The 17019-nt window shown below is 33.7% G+C and overlaps 15 non-coding genes across 15 annotated transcripts; all 15 read left to right on the top strand.

Moving 5' to 3' along the window:
• Positions 1-64: 64 nt before the first annotated feature.
• TRNAV-CAC (transfer RNA valine (anticodon CAC)) lies at positions 65-137 on the top strand. The gene has a single exon. It is a non-coding gene; the product is annotated as a tRNA-Val (tRNA).
• A 651-nt stretch (positions 138-788) lies between these two features.
• TRNAV-AAC (transfer RNA valine (anticodon AAC)) lies at positions 789-861 on the top strand. Its single transcript has one exon. It is a non-coding gene; the product is annotated as a tRNA-Val (tRNA).
• A 502-nt stretch (positions 862-1363) lies between these two features.
• TRNAV-AAC (transfer RNA valine (anticodon AAC)) lies at positions 1364-1436 on the top strand. The gene has a single exon. It is a non-coding gene; the product is annotated as a tRNA-Val (tRNA).
• A 1009-nt stretch (positions 1437-2445) lies between these two features.
• TRNAV-CAC (transfer RNA valine (anticodon CAC)) lies at positions 2446-2518 on the top strand. Its single transcript has one exon. It is a non-coding gene; the product is annotated as a tRNA-Val (tRNA).
• Positions 2519-2807: 289 nt separating this feature from the next.
• On the top strand, positions 2808-2880 carry TRNAV-CAC (transfer RNA valine (anticodon CAC)). The gene has a single exon. It is a non-coding gene; the product is annotated as a tRNA-Val (tRNA).
• A 1588-nt stretch (positions 2881-4468) lies between these two features.
• Positions 4469-4541, top strand: TRNAV-AAC (transfer RNA valine (anticodon AAC)). Its single transcript has one exon. It is a non-coding gene; the product is annotated as a tRNA-Val (tRNA).
• A 289-nt stretch (positions 4542-4830) lies between these two features.
• On the top strand, positions 4831-4903 carry TRNAV-AAC (transfer RNA valine (anticodon AAC)). Its single transcript has one exon. It is a non-coding gene; the product is annotated as a tRNA-Val (tRNA).
• A 2321-nt stretch (positions 4904-7224) lies between these two features.
• TRNAV-AAC (transfer RNA valine (anticodon AAC)) lies at positions 7225-7297 on the top strand. The gene has a single exon. It is a non-coding gene; the product is annotated as a tRNA-Val (tRNA).
• A 1737-nt stretch (positions 7298-9034) lies between these two features.
• Positions 9035-9107, top strand: TRNAV-AAC (transfer RNA valine (anticodon AAC)). The gene has a single exon. It is a non-coding gene; the product is annotated as a tRNA-Val (tRNA).
• Positions 9108-10788: 1681 nt separating this feature from the next.
• TRNAV-AAC (transfer RNA valine (anticodon AAC)) lies at positions 10789-10861 on the top strand. The gene has a single exon. It is a non-coding gene; the product is annotated as a tRNA-Val (tRNA).
• Positions 10862-11866: 1005 nt separating this feature from the next.
• TRNAV-AAC (transfer RNA valine (anticodon AAC)) lies at positions 11867-11939 on the top strand. The gene has a single exon. It is a non-coding gene; the product is annotated as a tRNA-Val (tRNA).
• A 289-nt stretch (positions 11940-12228) lies between these two features.
• TRNAV-AAC (transfer RNA valine (anticodon AAC)) lies at positions 12229-12301 on the top strand. Its single transcript has one exon. It is a non-coding gene; the product is annotated as a tRNA-Val (tRNA).
• Positions 12302-12950: 649 nt separating this feature from the next.
• On the top strand, positions 12951-13023 carry TRNAV-AAC (transfer RNA valine (anticodon AAC)). Its single transcript has one exon. It is a non-coding gene; the product is annotated as a tRNA-Val (tRNA).
• Positions 13024-14027: 1004 nt separating this feature from the next.
• Positions 14028-14100, top strand: TRNAV-AAC (transfer RNA valine (anticodon AAC)). The gene has a single exon. It is a non-coding gene; the product is annotated as a tRNA-Val (tRNA).
• Positions 14101-16192: 2092 nt separating this feature from the next.
• On the top strand, positions 16193-16265 carry TRNAV-AAC (transfer RNA valine (anticodon AAC)). The gene has a single exon. It is a non-coding gene; the product is annotated as a tRNA-Val (tRNA).
• The last annotated feature ends 754 nt before the right edge of the window (positions 16266-17019 follow it).

Below are 17019 nucleotides of genomic sequence, written 5' to 3'. Positions count from 1 at the left end.
CACACAAATGAATCTGATGTGCTTTCTTGCGGACAGAAAAGCTGTTTCAGAAAACATTTTTAAGAGTTCCATAGTGTAGTGGTTATCACGTCTGCTTCACACGCAGAAGGTCCTGGGTTCAAAACCCAGTGGAACTATGTAGTTGTTTTGTCTTTTATGCATAAATGTACGTTTTGAAACAAGATATTGTGACGGCAACGGAAACCTTGAATCCAGAAATATATTGGTTATGGTTTTAGAATCCTTTCAGACAATTTTTTCTTTACCAAATAGAGTTATATTCTTGTTTGTTCAAGTGTACTTTTTGAAATATGTATTATTAAACAGAAAAGGTAAGCTCAGTTTAAGCAAGATTTCGAGCACACACAAATAAATTTGATGTGCTTTCTTGCGGACAGAAAAGCTGTTTCAGAACACAATTTTAGGAGTTCCATAGTGTATTGGTTATCACGTCTGCTTAACACGCAGAAGGTCCTGAGTTCAAAAACCCAGTGGAACTATGTAGTTGTCTTGTCTTTTATGCATAAATGTACGTTTTCAAACAAGATATTGTGACGGCAACGGAAATCTTGAATCCAGAAATATTGGTTATGGTTTTAGAATCCTTTCAGACAATTTTTTCTTTACCAAATAGAGTAAGATTCTTGTTTGTTCAAATGTACTTTTTCTAAATATATTTTATTAAACAGAAAAGGTTAGCTCAATTTAAGCAAGATTTCGAGCACACACAAATGAATCTGATGTGCTTTCTTGCGGACAGAAAAGCTGTTTCATTAAACATTTTTAGGAGTTCCATAGTGTAGTGGTTATCACGTCTGCTTAACACGCAGAAGGTCCTGGGTTCAAAACCCAGTGGAACTATGTAGTTGTCTGGTCTTTTATGCATACATGTACGTTTTCGAAAACAAGATATTGTAACGGCAACGGAAACCTTGAATCCAGAAATATTGGTTATGGTTTTAGAATCCTTTCAGACAATTTTTTCTTTACCAAATAGAGTAAGATTCTTGTTTGTTCAAGTGTAGCTTTTGAAATATATATTATTAAACAGAAAAGGTAAGCTCAATTTAAGCTATGTAGTTGTCTTTTCTTTTATGCATAAATGTATGTTTTCAAACAAGATATTGTGACGGCAACGGAAATCTTGAATTCAGAAATATGGGTTATGGTTTTAGCATCCTTTCATACAATTTTTTCTTTACCAAATAGAGTAAGATTCTTGTTTGTTCAAATGTACTTTTTCTAAATATATTTTATTAAACAGAAAAGGTTAGCTCAATTTAAGCAAGATTTCGAGCACACACAAATGAATCTGATGTGCTTTCTTGCGGACAGAAAAGCTGTTTCATTAAACATTTTTAGGAGTTCCATAGTGTAGTGGTTATCACGTCTGCTTAACACGCAGAAGGTCCTGGGTTCAAAACCCAGTGGAACTATGTAGTTGTCTGGTCTTTTATGCATACATGTACGTTTTCGAAAACAAGATATTGTAACGGCAACGGAAACCTTGAATCCAGAAATATTGGTTATGGTTTTAGAATCCTTTCAGACAATTTTTTCTTTACCAAATAGAGTAAGATTCTTGTTTGTTCAAGTGTACTTTTTGAAATATATATTATTAAACAGAAAAGGTAAGCTCAATTTAAGCAAGATTTCGAGCACACACAAATGAATCTGATGTGCTTTCTTGCGGACAGAAAAGCTGTTTCAGAAAACATTTTTAGGAGTTCCATAGTGTAGTGGTTGTCACGTCTGCTTAACACGCAGAAGGTCCTGGGTTCAGAACCCAGTGGAACTATGTAGTTGTCTGGTCTTTTATACATACATGTACGTTTTCGAAAACAAGATATTGTAACGGCAACGGAAATCTTGAATCCAGAAATATTGGTTATGGTTTTAGAATCCTTTCAGACAATTTTTTCTTTACCAAATAGAGTAAGATTCTTGTTTGTTCAAGTTTACTTTTTGAAATATATTTTATTAAACAGAAAACGTAAGCTCAATTCAAGCATGATTTTAAGCACACACAAATGAATCTGATGTGCTTTCTTGCGGACAGAAAAGCTGTTTCAGGAAACATTTTAAGAGTTCCATAGTTTAGTGGTTATCACATCTGCTGAACACGCAGTAGATCCGTTGTTCAAAACACAGTGGAACTATGTAGTTGTCTTGTCTTTTATGCATAAATATACGTTTTCAAACAAGATATTGTGACGGCAACGGAAATCTTGAATCCCGAAATATTGGTTATGGTTTTAGAATCCTTTCAGACAATTTTTTCTTTACCAAATAGAGTAAGATTCTTGTTTGTTCAAGTGTACTTTTTGAAATATATATTAATAAACAGAAAAGGTAAGCTCAATTTAAGCAAGATTTCGAGCACACACAAATGAATCTGATGTGCTTTCTTGCGAACTGAAAAGCTGTTTCAGAACACATTTTAAGAGTTCCATAGTGTAATGGTTATCACGTCTGCTTCACACGCAGAAGGTCCTGGGTTCAAAACCCAGTGGAACTATGTAGTTGTTTTGTCTTTTATGCATAAATGTACGTTTTGAAACAAGATATTGTGACGGCAACGGAAACCTTGAATCCAGAAATATATTGGTTATGGTTCTAGAATCCTTTCAGACAATTTTTTCTTTACCAAATAGAGTAAGATTCTTGTTTGTTCAAGTGTACTTTTTGAAATATATATTATTAAACAGAAAATGTAAGCTCAATTTAAGCAAGATTTCGAGCACACACAAATGAATCTGATGTGCTTTCTTGCGGACAGAAAAGCTGTTTCAGAAAACATTTTTAAGAGTTCCATAGTGTAGTGGTTATCACGTCTGCTTCACACGCAGAAGGTCCTGGGTTCAAAACCCAGTGGAACTATGTAGTTGTTTTGTCTTTTATGCATAAATGTACGTTTTGAAACAAGATATTGTGACGGCAACGGAAACCTTGAATCCAGAAATATATTGGTTATGGTTTTAGAATCCTTTCAGACAATTTTTTCTTTACCAAATAGAGTTATATTCTTGTTTGTTCAAGTGTACTTTTTGAAATATGTATTATTAAACAGAAAAGGTAAGCTCAGTTTAAGCAAGATTTCGAGCACACACAAATAAATTTGATGTGCTTTCTTGCGGACAGAAAAGCTGTTTCAGAACACAATTTTAGGAGTTCCATAGTGTATTGGTTATCACGTCTGCTTAACACGCAGAAGGTCCTGAGTTCAAAAACCCAGTGGAACTATGTAGTTGTCTTGTCTTTTATGCATAAATGTACGTTTTCAAACAAGATATTGTGACGGCAACGGAAATCTTGAATCCAGAAATATTGGTTATGGTTTTAGAATCCTTTCAGACAATTTTTTCTTTACCAAATAGAGTAAGATTCTTGTTTGTTCAAGTGTACTTTTTGAAATATATATTATTAAACAGAAAAGGTAAGCTCAATTTAAGCTAGATTTCAAGCACACACAAATGAATCTGATGTGCTTTCTTGCGGACTGAAAAGCTGTTTCAGAAAACTTTTTAAAGAGTTCCATAGTGTAATGGTTATCACGTCTGCTTCACACGCAGAAGCTCCGTTGTTCAAAACACAGTGGAACTATGTAGTTGTCTGGTCTTTTATGCATAAATGTACGTTTTCAATCAAGATATTGTGACGGCAACGGAAATCTTGAATTCAGAAATATGGGTTATGGTTTTAGCATCCTTTCATACAATTTTTTCTTTACCAAATAGAGTAAGATTCTTGTTTGTTCTAGTGTACTTTTTGAAATATATATTATTAAACAGAAAAGGTCCTGAGTTCAAAAACCCAGTTAAACTATGTATTTGTCTTGTCTTTTATGCATAAATGTACATTTTCAAACAAGATATTGTGACGGAAATCTTGAATCCAGAAATATTGGTTATGGTTTTAGAATCCTTTCAGACAATTTTTTCTTTACCAAATAGAGTTATATTCTTGTTTGTTCAAGTGTACTTTTTGAAATATGTATTATTAAACAGAAAAGGTAAGCTCAGTTTAAGCAAGATTTCGAGCACACACAAATAAATTTGATGTGCTTTCTTGCGGACAGAAAAGCTGTTTCAGAACACAATTTTAGGAGTTCCATAGTGTATTGGTTATCACGTCTGCTTAACACGCAGAAGGTCCTGAGTTCAAAAACCCAGTGGAACTATGTAGTTGTCTTGTCTTTTATGCATAAATGTTCGTTTTCAAACAAGATATTGTGACGGCAACGGAAATCTTGAATCCAGAAATATTGGTTATGGTTTTAGAATCCTTTCAGACAATTTTTTCTTTACCAAATAGAGTAAGATTCTTGTTTGTTCAAATGTACTTTTTCTAAATATATTTTATTAAACAGAAAAGGTTAGCCCAATTTAAGCAAGATTTCGAGCACACACAAATGAATCTGATGTGCTTTCTTGCGGACAGAAAAGCTGTTTCATTAAACATTTTTAGGAGTTCCATAGTGTAGTGGTTATCACGTCTGCTTAACACGCAGAAGGTCCTGGGTTCAAAACCCAGTGGAACTATGTAGTTGTCTGGTCTTTTATGCATACATGTACGTTTTCGAAAACAAGATATTGTAACGGCAACGGAAACCTTGAATCCAGAAATATTGGTTATGGTTTTAGAATCCTTTCAGACAATTTTTTCTTTACCAAATAGAGTAAGATTCTTGTTTGTTCAAGTGTACTTTTTGAAATATATATTATTAAACAGAAAAGGTAAGCTCAATTTAAGCTAGATTTCAAGCACACACAAATGAATCTGATGTGCTTTCTTGCGGACTGAGAAGCTGTTTCAGAAAACTTTTTAAAGAGTTCCATAGTGTAGTGGTTATCACGTCTGCTTAACACGCAGAAGGTCCTGGGTTCAAAACCCAGTGGAACTATGTAGTTGTCTGGTCTTTTATGCATACATGTACGTTTTCGAAAACAAGATATTGTAACGGCAACGGAAACCTTGAATCCAGAAATATTGGTTATGGTTTTAGAATCCTTTCAGACAATTTTTTCTTTACCAAATAGAGTAAGATTCTTGTTTGTTCAAGTGTACTTTTTGAAATATATATTATTAAACAGAAAAGGTAAGCTCAATTTAAGCTAGATTTCAAGCACACACAAATGAATCTGATGTGCTTTCTTGCGGACTGAAAAGCTGTTTCAGAAAACTTTTTAAAGAGTTCCATAGTGTAATGGTTATCACGTCTGCTTCACACGCAGAAGCTCCGTTGTTCAAAACACAGTGGAACTATGTAGTTGTCTGGTCTTTTATGCATAAATGTACGTTATCAAACAAGATACAGGGTATTGTGACGGCAACGGAAACCTTGAATCCAGAAATATTGGTTATGGTTTTAGAATCCTTTCAGACAATTTTTTCTTTACCAAATAGAGTAAGATTCTTGTTTGTTCAAGTGTACTTTTTGAAATATATATTATTAAACAGATAACGTAAGCTCAATTTAAGCAAGATTTAGAGCACACTCAAATGAATCTGATGTGCTTTCTTGCGGACAGAAAAGCTGTTTCAGGAAACATTTTAAGAGTTCCATAGTTTAGTGGTTATCACATCTGCTGAACACGCAGTAGATCCGTTGTTCAAAACACAGTGGAACTATGTAGTTGGCTTGTCTTTTATGCATAAATATACGTTTTCAAACAAGATATTGTGACGGCAACGGAAATCTTGAATCCCGAAATATTGGTAATGGTTTTAGAATCCTTTCATACAAATTTTTCTTAACCAAATAGAGTAAGATTCTTGTTTGTTAAAGTGTACTTTTTGAAAAATATATTATTAAACAGAAAAGGTAAGCTCAATTTAAGCAAGATTTCGAGCACACACAAATGAATCTGATGTGCTTTCTTGCGAACTGAAAAGCTGTTTCAGAACACATTTTAAGAGTTCCATAGTGTAATGGTTATCACGTCTGCTTCACACGCAGAAGATCCGTTGTTCAAAACACAGTGGAACTATGTAGATGTCTGGTCTTTTATGCATAAATGTACGTTTTGAAACAAGATATTGTGACGGCAACGGAAACCTTGAATCCAGAAATATATTGGTTATGGTTTTAGAATCCTTTCAGACAATTTTTTCTTTACCAAATAGAGTAAGATTCTTGTTTGTTCAAGTGTACTTTTTGAAATATATATTATTAAACAGAAAATGTAAGCTCAATTTAAGCAAGATTTCGTGCACACACAAATGAATCTGATGTGCTTTCTTGCGGACAGAAAAGCTGTTTCAGAAAACATTTTTAAGAGTTCCATAGTGTAGTGGTTATCACGTCTGCTTCACACGCAGAAGGTCGTGGGTTCAAAACCCAGTGGAACTATGTAGTTGTTTTGTCTTTTATGCATAAATGTACGTTTTGAAACAAGATATTGTGACGGCAACGGAAACCTTGAATCCAGAAATATATTGGTTATGGTTTTAGAATCCTTTCAGACAATTTTTTCTTTACCAAATAGAGTAAGATTATTGTTTGTTCAAGTGTACTTTTTGAAATATATATTATTAAACAGAAAATGTAAGCTCAATTTAAGCAAGATTTCGAGCACACACAAATGAATCTGATGTGCTTTCTTGCGGACAGAAAAGCTGTTTCAGGAAACAATTTTAAGAGTTCCATAGTGTAGTGGTTATAACGTCTGCTTCACACGCAGAAGGTCCTGGGTTCAAAACCCAGTGAAACTATGTAGTTGTCTGGTCTTTTATGCATAAATGTACGTTTTCAATCAAGATATTGTGACGGCAACGGAAATCTTGAATTCAGAAATATGGGTTATGGTTTTAGCATCCTTTCATACAATTTTTTCTTTACCAAATAGAGTAAGATTCTTGTTTGTTCTAGTGTACTTTTTGAAATATATATTATTAAACAGAAAAGGTCCTGAGTTCAAAAACCCAGTTAAACTATGTATTTGTCTTGTCTTTTATGCATAAATGTACATTTTCAAACAAGATATTGTGACGGCAACGGAAATCTTGAATCCAGAAATATGGGTTATGGTTTTAGCATCCTTTCAGACAATTTTTTCTTTACCAAATAGAGTAAGATTCTTGTTTGTTCAAATGTACTTTTTCTAAATATATTTTATTAAACAGAAAAGGTTAGCTCAATTTAAGCAAGATTTCGAGCACACACAAATGAATCTGATGTGCTTTCTTGCGGACAGAAAAGCTGTTTCATTAAACATTTTTAGGAGTTCCATAGTGTAGTGGTTATCACGTCTGCTTAACACGCAGAAGGTCCTGGGTTCAAAACCCAGTGGAACTGTGTAGTTGTCTGGTCTTTTATGCATACATGTACGTTTTCGAAAACAAGATATTGTAACGGCAACGGAAACCTTGAATCCAGAAATATTGGTTATGGTTTTAGAATCCTTTCAGACAATTTTTTCTTTACCAAATAGAGTAAGATTCTTGTATGTTCAAGTGTACTTTTTGAAATATATATTATTAAACAGAAAATGTAAGCTCAGTTTAAGCAAGATTTCGAGCACACACAAAGGAATCTGATGTGCTTTCTTGCGGACAGAAAAGCTGTTTCAGAAAACATTTTTAGTAGTTCCATAGTGTAGTGGTTATCATGTCTGCTTCACACGCAGAAGATCCTAGGTTCAAAACCCTGTGGAACTATGTAGTTGTCTTGTCTTTTATGCATAAATGTACGTTTTCAAACAAGATATTGTGACGGCAACGGAAATCTTGAATCCAGAAATATGGGTTATGGCTTTAGCATCCTTTCATACTTTTTTTTCTTTACCAAATAGAGTAAGATTCTTGTTTGTTCAAGTGTACTTTTTGAAATATATATTATTAAACAGAAAACGTAAGCTCAATTTAAGCTAGATTTCAAGCACACACAAATGAATCTGATGTGCTTTCTTGCGGACTGAAAAGCTGTTTCAGAAAACTTTTTAAAGAGTTCCATAGTGTAATGGTTATCACGTCTGCTTCACACGCAGAAGCTCCGTTGTTCAAAACACAGTGGAACTATGTAGTTGTCTGGTCTTTTATGCATAAATGTACGTTATCAAACAAGATACAGGGTATTGTGACGGCAACGGAAACCTTGAATCCAGAAATATTGGTTATGGTTTTAGAATCCTTTCAGACAATTTTTTCTTTACCAAATAGAGTAAGATTCTTGTTTGTTCAAGTGTACTTTTTGAAATATATATTATTAAACAGATAACGTAAGCTCAATTTAAGCAAGATTTAGAGCACACTCAAATGAATCTGATGTGCTTTCTTGCGGACAGAAAAGCTGTTTCAGGAAACATTTTAAGAGTTCCATAGTTTAGTGGTTATCACATCTGCTGAACACGCAGAAGGTCCTGGGTTCAAAACCCAGTGGAACTATGTAGTTGTCTGGTCTTTTATACATACATGTACGTTTTCGAAAACAAGATATTGTAACGGCAACGGAAATCTTGAATCCAGAAATATTGGTTATGGTTTTAGAATCCTTTCAGACAATTTTTTCTTTACCAAATAGAGTAAGATTCTTGTTTGTTCAAGTTTACTTTTTGAAATATATTTTATTAAACAGAAAAGGTAAGCTCAGTTTAAGCTAGATTTCAAGCACACACAAATGAATCTGATGTGCTTTCTTGCGGACTGAAAGCTGTTTCAGAAAACTTTTTAAAGAGTTCCATAGTGTAGTGGTTATCACGTCTGCTTCACACGCAGAAGCTCCGTTGTTCAAAACACAGTGGAACTATGTAGTTGTCTGGTCTTTTATGCATAAATGTACGTTATCAAACAAGATATTGTGACGGCAACGGAAACCTTGAATCCAGAAATATTGGTTATGGTTTTAGAATCCTTTCAGACAATTTTTTCTTTACCAAATAGAGTAAGATTCTTGTTTGTTCAAATGTACTTTTTCTAAATATATTTTATTAAACAGAAAAGGTTAGCTCAATTTAAGCAAGATTTCGAGCACACACAAATGAATCTGATGTGCTTTCTTGCGGACAGAAAAGCTGTTTCATTAAACATTTTTAGGAGTTCCATAGTGTAGTGGTTATCACGTCTGCTTAACACGCAGAAGGTCCTGGGTTCAAAACCCAGTGGAACTGTGTAGTTGTCTGGTCTTTTATGCATACATGTATACTTTTTGAAATATATATTATTAAACAGAAAAGGTAAGCTCAATTTAAGCTAGATTTCAAGCACACACAAATGAATCTGATGTGCTTTCTTGCGGACTGAAAAGCTGTTTCAGAAAACTTTTTAAAGAGTTCCATAGTGTAATGGTTATCACGTCTGCTTCACACGCAGAAGCTCCGTTGTTCAAAACACAGTGGAACTATGTAGTTGTCTGGTCTTTTATGCATAAATGTACGTTTTCAATCAAGATATTGTGACGGCAACGGAAATCTTGAATTCAGAAATATGGGTTATGGTTTTAGCATCCTTTCATACAATTTTTTCTTTACCAAATAGAGTAAGATTCTTGTTTGTTCTAGTGTACTTTTTGAAATATATATTATTAAACAGAAAAGGTCCTGAGTTCAAAAACCCAGTTAAACTATGTATTTGTCTTGTCTTTTATGCATAAATGTACATTTTCAAACAAGATATTGTGACGGAAATCTTGAATCCAGAAATATTGGTTATGGTTTTAGAATCCTTTCAGACAATTTTTTCTTTACCAAATAGAGTTATATTCTTGTTTGTTCAAGTGTACTTTTTGAAATATGTATTATTAAACAGAAAATGTAAGCTCAATTTAAGCAAGATTTCGTGCACACACAAATGAATCTGATGTGCTTTCTTGCGGACAGAAAAGCTGTTTCAGAAAACATTTTTAAGAGTTCCATAGTGTAGTGGTTATCACGTCTGCTTCACACGCAGAAGGTCGTGGGTTCAAAACCCAGTGGAACTATGTAGTTGTTTTGTCTTTTATGCATAAATGTACGTTTTGAAACAAGATATTGTGACGGCAACGGAAACCTTGAATCCAGAAATATATTGGTTATGGTTTTAGAATCCTTTCAGACAATTTTTTCTTTACCAAATAGAGTAAGATTATTGTTTGTTCAAGTGTACTTTTTGAAATATATATTATTAAACAGAAAATGTAAGCTCAATTTAAGCAAGATTTCGAGCACACACAAATGAATCTGATGTGCTTTCTTGCGGACAGAAAAGCTGTTTCAGGAAACAATTTTAAGAGTTCCATAGTGTAGTGGTTATAACGTCTGCTTCACACGCAGAAGGTCCTGGGTTCAAAACCCAGTGAAACTATGTAGTTGTCTGGTCTTTTATGCATAAATGTACGTTTTCAATCAAGATATTGTGACGGCAACGGAAATCTTGAATTCAGAAATATGGGTTATGGTTTTAGCATCCTTTCATACAATTTTTTCTTTACCAAATAGAGTAAGATTCTTGTTTGTTCTAGTGTACTTTTTGAAATATATATTATTAAACAGAAAAGGTCCTGAGTTCAAAAACCCAGTTAAACTATGTATTTGTCTTGTCTTTTATGCATAAATGTACATTTTCAAACAAGATATTGTGACGGCAACGGAAATCTTGAATCCAGAAATATGGGTTATGGTTTTAGCATCCTTTCAGACAATTTTTTCTTTACCAAATAGAGTAAGATTCTTGTTTGTTCAAATGTACTTTTTCTAAATATATTTTATTAAACAGAAAAGGTTAGCTCAATTTAAGCAAGATTTCGAGCACACACAAATGAATCTGATGTGCTTTCTTGCGGACAGAAAAGCTGTTTCATTAAACATTTTTAGGAGTTCCATAGTGTAGTGGTTATCACGTCTGCTTAACACGCAGAAGGTCCTGGGTTCAAAACCCAGTGGAACTGTGTAGTTGTCTGGTCTTTTATGCATACATGTACGTTTTCGAAAACAAGATATTGTAACGGCAACGGAAACCTTGAATCCAGAAATATTGGTTATGGTTTTAGAATCCTTTCAGACAATTTTTTCTTTACCAAATAGAGTAAGATTCTTGTATGTTCAAGTGTACTTTTTGAAATATATATTATTAAACAGAAAATGTAAGCTCAGTTTAAGCAAGATTTCGAGCACACACAAAGGAATCTGATGTGCTTTCTTGCGGACAGAAAAGCTGTTTCAGAAAACATTTTTAGTAGTTCCATAGTGTAGTGGTTATCATGTCTGCTTCACACGCAGAAGATCCTAGGTTCAAAACCCTGTGGAACTATGTAGTTGTCTTGTCTTTTATGCATAAATGTACGTTTTCAAACAAGATATTGTGACGGCAACGGAAATCTTGAATCCAGAAATATGGGTTATGGCTTTAGCATCCTTTCATACTTTTTTTTCTTTACCAAATAGAGTAAGATTCTTGTTTGTTCAAGTGTACTTTTTGAAATATATATTATTAAACAGAAAACGTAAGCTCAATTTAAGCTAGATTTCAAGCACACACAAATGAATCTGATGTGCTTTCTTGCGGACTGAAAAGCTGTTTCAGAAAACTTTTTAAAGAGTTCCATAGTGTAATGGTTATCACGTCTGCTTCACATGCAGAAGGTCCGTTGTTCAAAACACAGTGGAACTATGTAGTTGTCTGGTCTTTTATGCATAAATGTACGTTATCAAACTTTGTGACGGCAACGGAAACCTTGAATCCCGAAATATTGGTTATGGTTTTAGAATCCTTTCAGACAATTTTTTCTTTACCAAATAGAGTAAGATTCTTGTTTGTTCAAGTGTACTTTTTTTAAATATATTTTATTAAACAGGAAAGGTTAGCTCAATTTAAGCTAGATTTCGAGCACACACAAATGAATCTGATGTGCTTTCTGGCGGACAGAATAGCTGTTTCTGAAAACATTTTTAGGAGTTCCATAGTGTAGTGGTTATCACGTCTGCTTAACACGCAGAAGGTCCTGGGTTCAAAACCCAGTGGAACTATGTAGTTGTCTGGTCTTTTATTCATACATGTACGTTTTCGAAAACAAGATATTGTAACGGCAACGGAAATCTTGAATCCAGAAATATTGGTTATAGTTTTAGAATCCTTTCATAAAATTTTTTCTTTACCAAATAGAGTAAGATTTTTGTTTGTTCAAGTGTACTTTTTGAAATATGTATTATTAAACAGAAAAGGTAAGCTCAGTTTAAGCAAGATTTCGAGCACACACAAATGAATTTGATGTGCTTTCTTGCGGACAGAAAAGCTGTTTCAGGAAACATTTTTAGAAGTTCCATAGTGTAGTGGTTATCACGTCTGCTTAACACGCAGAAGGTCCTGGGTTCAAAACCCAGTGGAACTATGTAGTTGTCTGGTCTTTTATACATACATGTACGTTTTCGAAAACAAGATATTGTAACGGCAACGGAAATCTTGAATCCAGAAATATTGGTTATGGTTTTAGAATCCTTTCAGACAATTTTTTCTTTACCAAATAGAGTAAGATTCTTGTTTGTTCAAGTTTACTTTTTGAAATATATTTTATTAAACAGAAAAGGTAAGCTCAGTTTAAGCTAGATTTCAAGCACACACAAATGAATCTGATGTGCTTTCTTGCGGACTGAAAGCTGTTTCAGAAAACTTTTTAAAGAGTTCCATAGTGTAGTGGTTATCACGTCTGCTTCACACGCAGAAGCTCCGTTGTTCAAAACACAGTGGAACTATGTAGTTGTCTGGTCTTTTATGCATAAATGTACGTTATCAAACAAGATATTGTGACGGCAACGGAAACCTTGAATCCAGAAATATTGGTTATGGTTTTAGAATCCTTTCAGACAATTTTTTCTTTACCAAATAGAGTAAGATTCTTGTTTGTTCAAATGTACTTTTTCTAAATATATTTTATTAAACAGAAAAGGTTAGCTCAATTTAAGCAAGATTTCGAGCACACACAAATGAATCTGATGTGCTTTCTTGCGGACAGAAAAGCTGTTTCATTAAACATTTTTAGGAGTTCCATAGTGTAGTGGTTATCACGTCTGCTTAACACGCAGAAGGTCCTGGGTTCAAAACCCAGTGGAACTGTGTAGTTGTCTGGTCTTTTATGCATACATGTACGTTTTCGAAAACAAGATATTGTAACGGCAACGGAAACCTTGAATCCAGAAATATTGGTTATGGTTTTAGAATCCTTTCAGACAATTTTTTCTTTACCAAATAGAGTAAGATTCTTGTATGTTCAAGTGTACTTTTTGAAATATATATTATTAAACAGAAAAGGTAAGCTCAGTTTAAGCAAGATTTCGAGCACACACAAAGGAATCTGATGTGCTTTCTTGCGGACAGAAAAGCTGTTTCAGAAAACATTTTAAGAGTTCCATAGTGTAGTGGTTATCATGTCTGCTTCACACGCAGAAGATCCTAGGTTCAAAACCCTGTGGAACTATGTAGTTGTCTTGTCTTTTATGCATAAATGTACGTTTTCAAACAAGATATTGTGACGGCAACGGAAATCTTGAATCCAGAAATATGGGTTATGGCTTTAGCATCCTTTCATACTTTTTTTTCTTTACCAAATAGAGTAAGATTCTTGTTTGTTCAAGTGTACTTTTTGAAATATATATTATTAAACAGAAAACGTAAGCTCAATTTAAGCTAGATTTCAAGCACACACAAATGAATCTGATGTGCTTTCTTGCGGACTGAAAAGCTGTTTCAGAAAACTTTTTAAAGAGTTCCATAGTGTAATGGTTATCACGTCTGCTTCACATGCAGAAGGTCCGTTGTTCAAAACACAGTGGAACTATGTAGTTGTCTGGTCTTTTATGCATAAATGTACGTTATCAAACTTTGTGACGGCAACGGAAACCTTGAATCCCGAAATATTGGTTATGGTTTTAGAATCCTTTCAGACAATTTTTTCTTTACCAAATAGAGTAAGATTCTTGTTTGTTCAAGTGTACTTTTTTTAAATATATTTTATTAAACAGGAAAGGTTAGCTCAATTTAAGCTAGATTTCGAGCACACACAAATGAATCTGATGTGCTTTCTGGCGGACAGAATAGCTGTTTCTGAAAACATTTTTAGGAGTTCCATAGTGTAGTGGTTATCACGTCTGCTTAACACGCAGAAGGTCCTGGGTTCAAAACCCAGTGGAACTATGTAGTTGTCTGGTCTTTTATTCATACATGTACGTTTTCGAAAACAAGATATTGTAACGGCAACGGAAATCTTGAATCCAGAAATATTGGTTATAGTTTTAGAATCCTTTCATAAAATTTTTTCTTTACCAAATAGAGTAAGATTTTTGTTTGTTCAAGTGTACTTTTTGAAATATATATTATTAAACAGAAACGTAAGCTCAATTTAAGCAAGTTTTCGAGAACACTCAAATGAATCTGATGTGCTTTCTTGCGGACAGAAAAGCTGTTTCAGGAAACAATTTTAAGAGTTCCATAGTGTAGTGGTTATCACGTCTGCTTCACACGCAGAAGGTCCTGGGTTCAAAACCCAGTGAAACTATGTAGTTGTCTTTTCTTTTATGCATAAATGTATGTTTTCAAACAAGATATTGTGACGGCAACGGAAATCTTGAATTCAGAAATATGGGTTATGGTTTTAGCATCCTTTCATACAATTTTTTCTTTACCAAATAGAGTAAGATTCTTGTTTGTTCAAGTGTACTTTTTCAAATATATATTATTAAACAGAAAAGGTAAGCTCAATTTAAGCAAGATTTCGAGCACACACAAATGAATCTGATGTGCTTTCTTGCGGACAGAAAAGCTGTTTCAGAAAACATTTTTAGGAGTTCCATAGTGTAGTGGTTGTCACGTCTGCTTAACACGCAGAAGGTCCTGGGTTCAGAACCCAGTGGAACTATGTAGTTGTCTGGTCTTTTATACATACATGTACGTTTTCGAAAACAAGATATTGTAACGGCAACGGAAATCTTGAATCCAGAAATATTGGTTATGGTTTTAGAATCCTTTCAGACAATTTTTTCTTTACCAAATAGAGTAAGATTCTTGTTTGTTCAAGTTTACTTTTTGAAATATATTTTATTAAACAGAAAACGTAAGCTCAATTCAAGCATGATTTTGAGCACACACAAATGAATCTGATGTGCTTTCTTGCGGACAGAAAAGCTGTTTCAGGAAACATTTTAAGAGTTCCATAGTTTAGTGGTTATCACATCTGCTGAACACGCAGTAGATCCGTTGTTCAAAACACAGTGGAACTATGTAGTTGTCTTGTCTTTTATGCATAAATATACGTTTTCAAACAAGATATTGTGACGGCAACGGAAATCTTGAATCCCGAAATATTGGTTATGGTTTTAGAATCCTTTCAGACAATTTTTTCTTTACCAAATAGAGTAAGATTCTTGTTTGTTCAAGTGTACTTTTTGAAATATATATTAATAAACAGAAAAGGTAAGCTCAATTTAAGCAAGATTTCGAGCACACACAAATGAATCTGATGTGCTTTCTTGCGAACTGAAAAGCTGTTTCAGAACACATTTTAAGAGTTCCATAGTGTAATGGTTATCACGTCTGCTTCACACGCAGAAGATCCGTTGTTCAAAACACAGTGGAACTATGAAGATGTCTGGTCTTTTATACATAAATGTACGTTTTGAAACAAGATATTGTGACGGCAACGGAAACCTTGAATCCAGAAATATATTGGTTATGGTTTTAGAATCCTTTCAGACAATTTTTTCTTTACCAAATAGAGTTATATTCTTGTTTGTTCAAGTGTACTTTTTGAAATATGTATTATTAAACAGAAAAGGTAAGCTCAGTTTAAGCAAGATTTCGAGCACACACAAATAAATTTGATGTGCTTTCTTGCGGACAGAAAAGCTGTTTCAGAACACAATTTTAGGAGTTCCATAGTGTATTGGTTATCACGTCTGCTTAACACGCAGAAGGTCCTGAGTTCAAAAACCCAGTGGAACTATGTAGTTGTCTTGTCTTTTATGCATAAATGTACGTTTTCAAACAAGATATTGTGACGGCAACGGAAATCTTGAATCCAGAAATATTGGTTATGGTTTTAGAATCCTTTCAGACAATTTTTTCTTTACCAAATAGAGTAAGATTCTTGTTTGTTCAAATGTACTTTTTCTAAATATATTTTATTAAACAGAAAAGGTTAGCTCAATTTAAGCAAGATTTCGAGCACACACAAATGAATCTGATGTGCTTTCTTGCGGACAGAAAAGCTGTTCCATGAAACATTTTTAGGAGTTCCATAGTGTAGTGGTTATCACGTCTGCTTAACACGCAGAAGGTCCTGGGTTCAAAACCCAGTGGAACTATGTAGTTGTCTGGTCTTTTATGCATACATGTACGTTTTCGAAAACAAGATATTGTAACGGCAACGGAAACCTTGAATCCAGAAATATTGGTTATGGTTTTAGAATCCTTTCAGACAATTTTTTCTTTACCAAATAGAGTAAGATTCTTGTTTGTTCAAGTGTACTTTTTGAAATATATATTATTAAACAGAAAAGGTAAGCTCAATTTAAGCTAGATTTCAAGCACACACAAATGAATCTGATGTGCTTTCTTGCGGACTGAAAAGCTGTTTCAGAAAACTTTTTAAAGAGTTCCATAGTGTAATGGTTATCACGTCTGCTTCACACGCAGAAGCTCCGTTGTTCAAAACACAGTGGAACTATGTAGTTGTCTGGTCTTTTATGCATAAATGTACGTTTTCAATCAAGATATTGTGACGGCAACGGAAATCTTGAATTCAGAAATATGGGTTATGGTTTTAGCATCCTTTCATACAATTTTTTCTTTACCAAATAGAGTAAGATTCTTGTTTGTTCTAGTGTACTTTTTGAAATATATATTATTAAACAGAAAAGGTCCTGAGTTCAAAAACCCAGTTAAACTATGTATTTGTCTTGTCTTTTATGCATAAATGTACATTTTCAAACAAGATATTGTGACGGAAATCTTGAATCCAGAAATATTGGTTATGGTTTTAGAATCCTTTCAGACAATTTTTTCTTTACCAAATAGAGTTATATTCTTGTTTGTTCAAGTGTACTTTTTGAAATATGT

Source organism: Ascaphus truei, chromosome 18 (genome assembly GCF_040206685.1).
Source record: "Ascaphus truei isolate aAscTru1 chromosome 18, aAscTru1.hap1, whole genome shotgun sequence".
Lineage (NCBI taxonomy): Eukaryota > Metazoa > Chordata > Amphibia > Anura > Ascaphidae > Ascaphus > Ascaphus truei.
The sequence above is the reverse complement of the archived record's forward strand: the minus strand, read 5'-3'. Positions and strand labels throughout refer to the sequence as shown.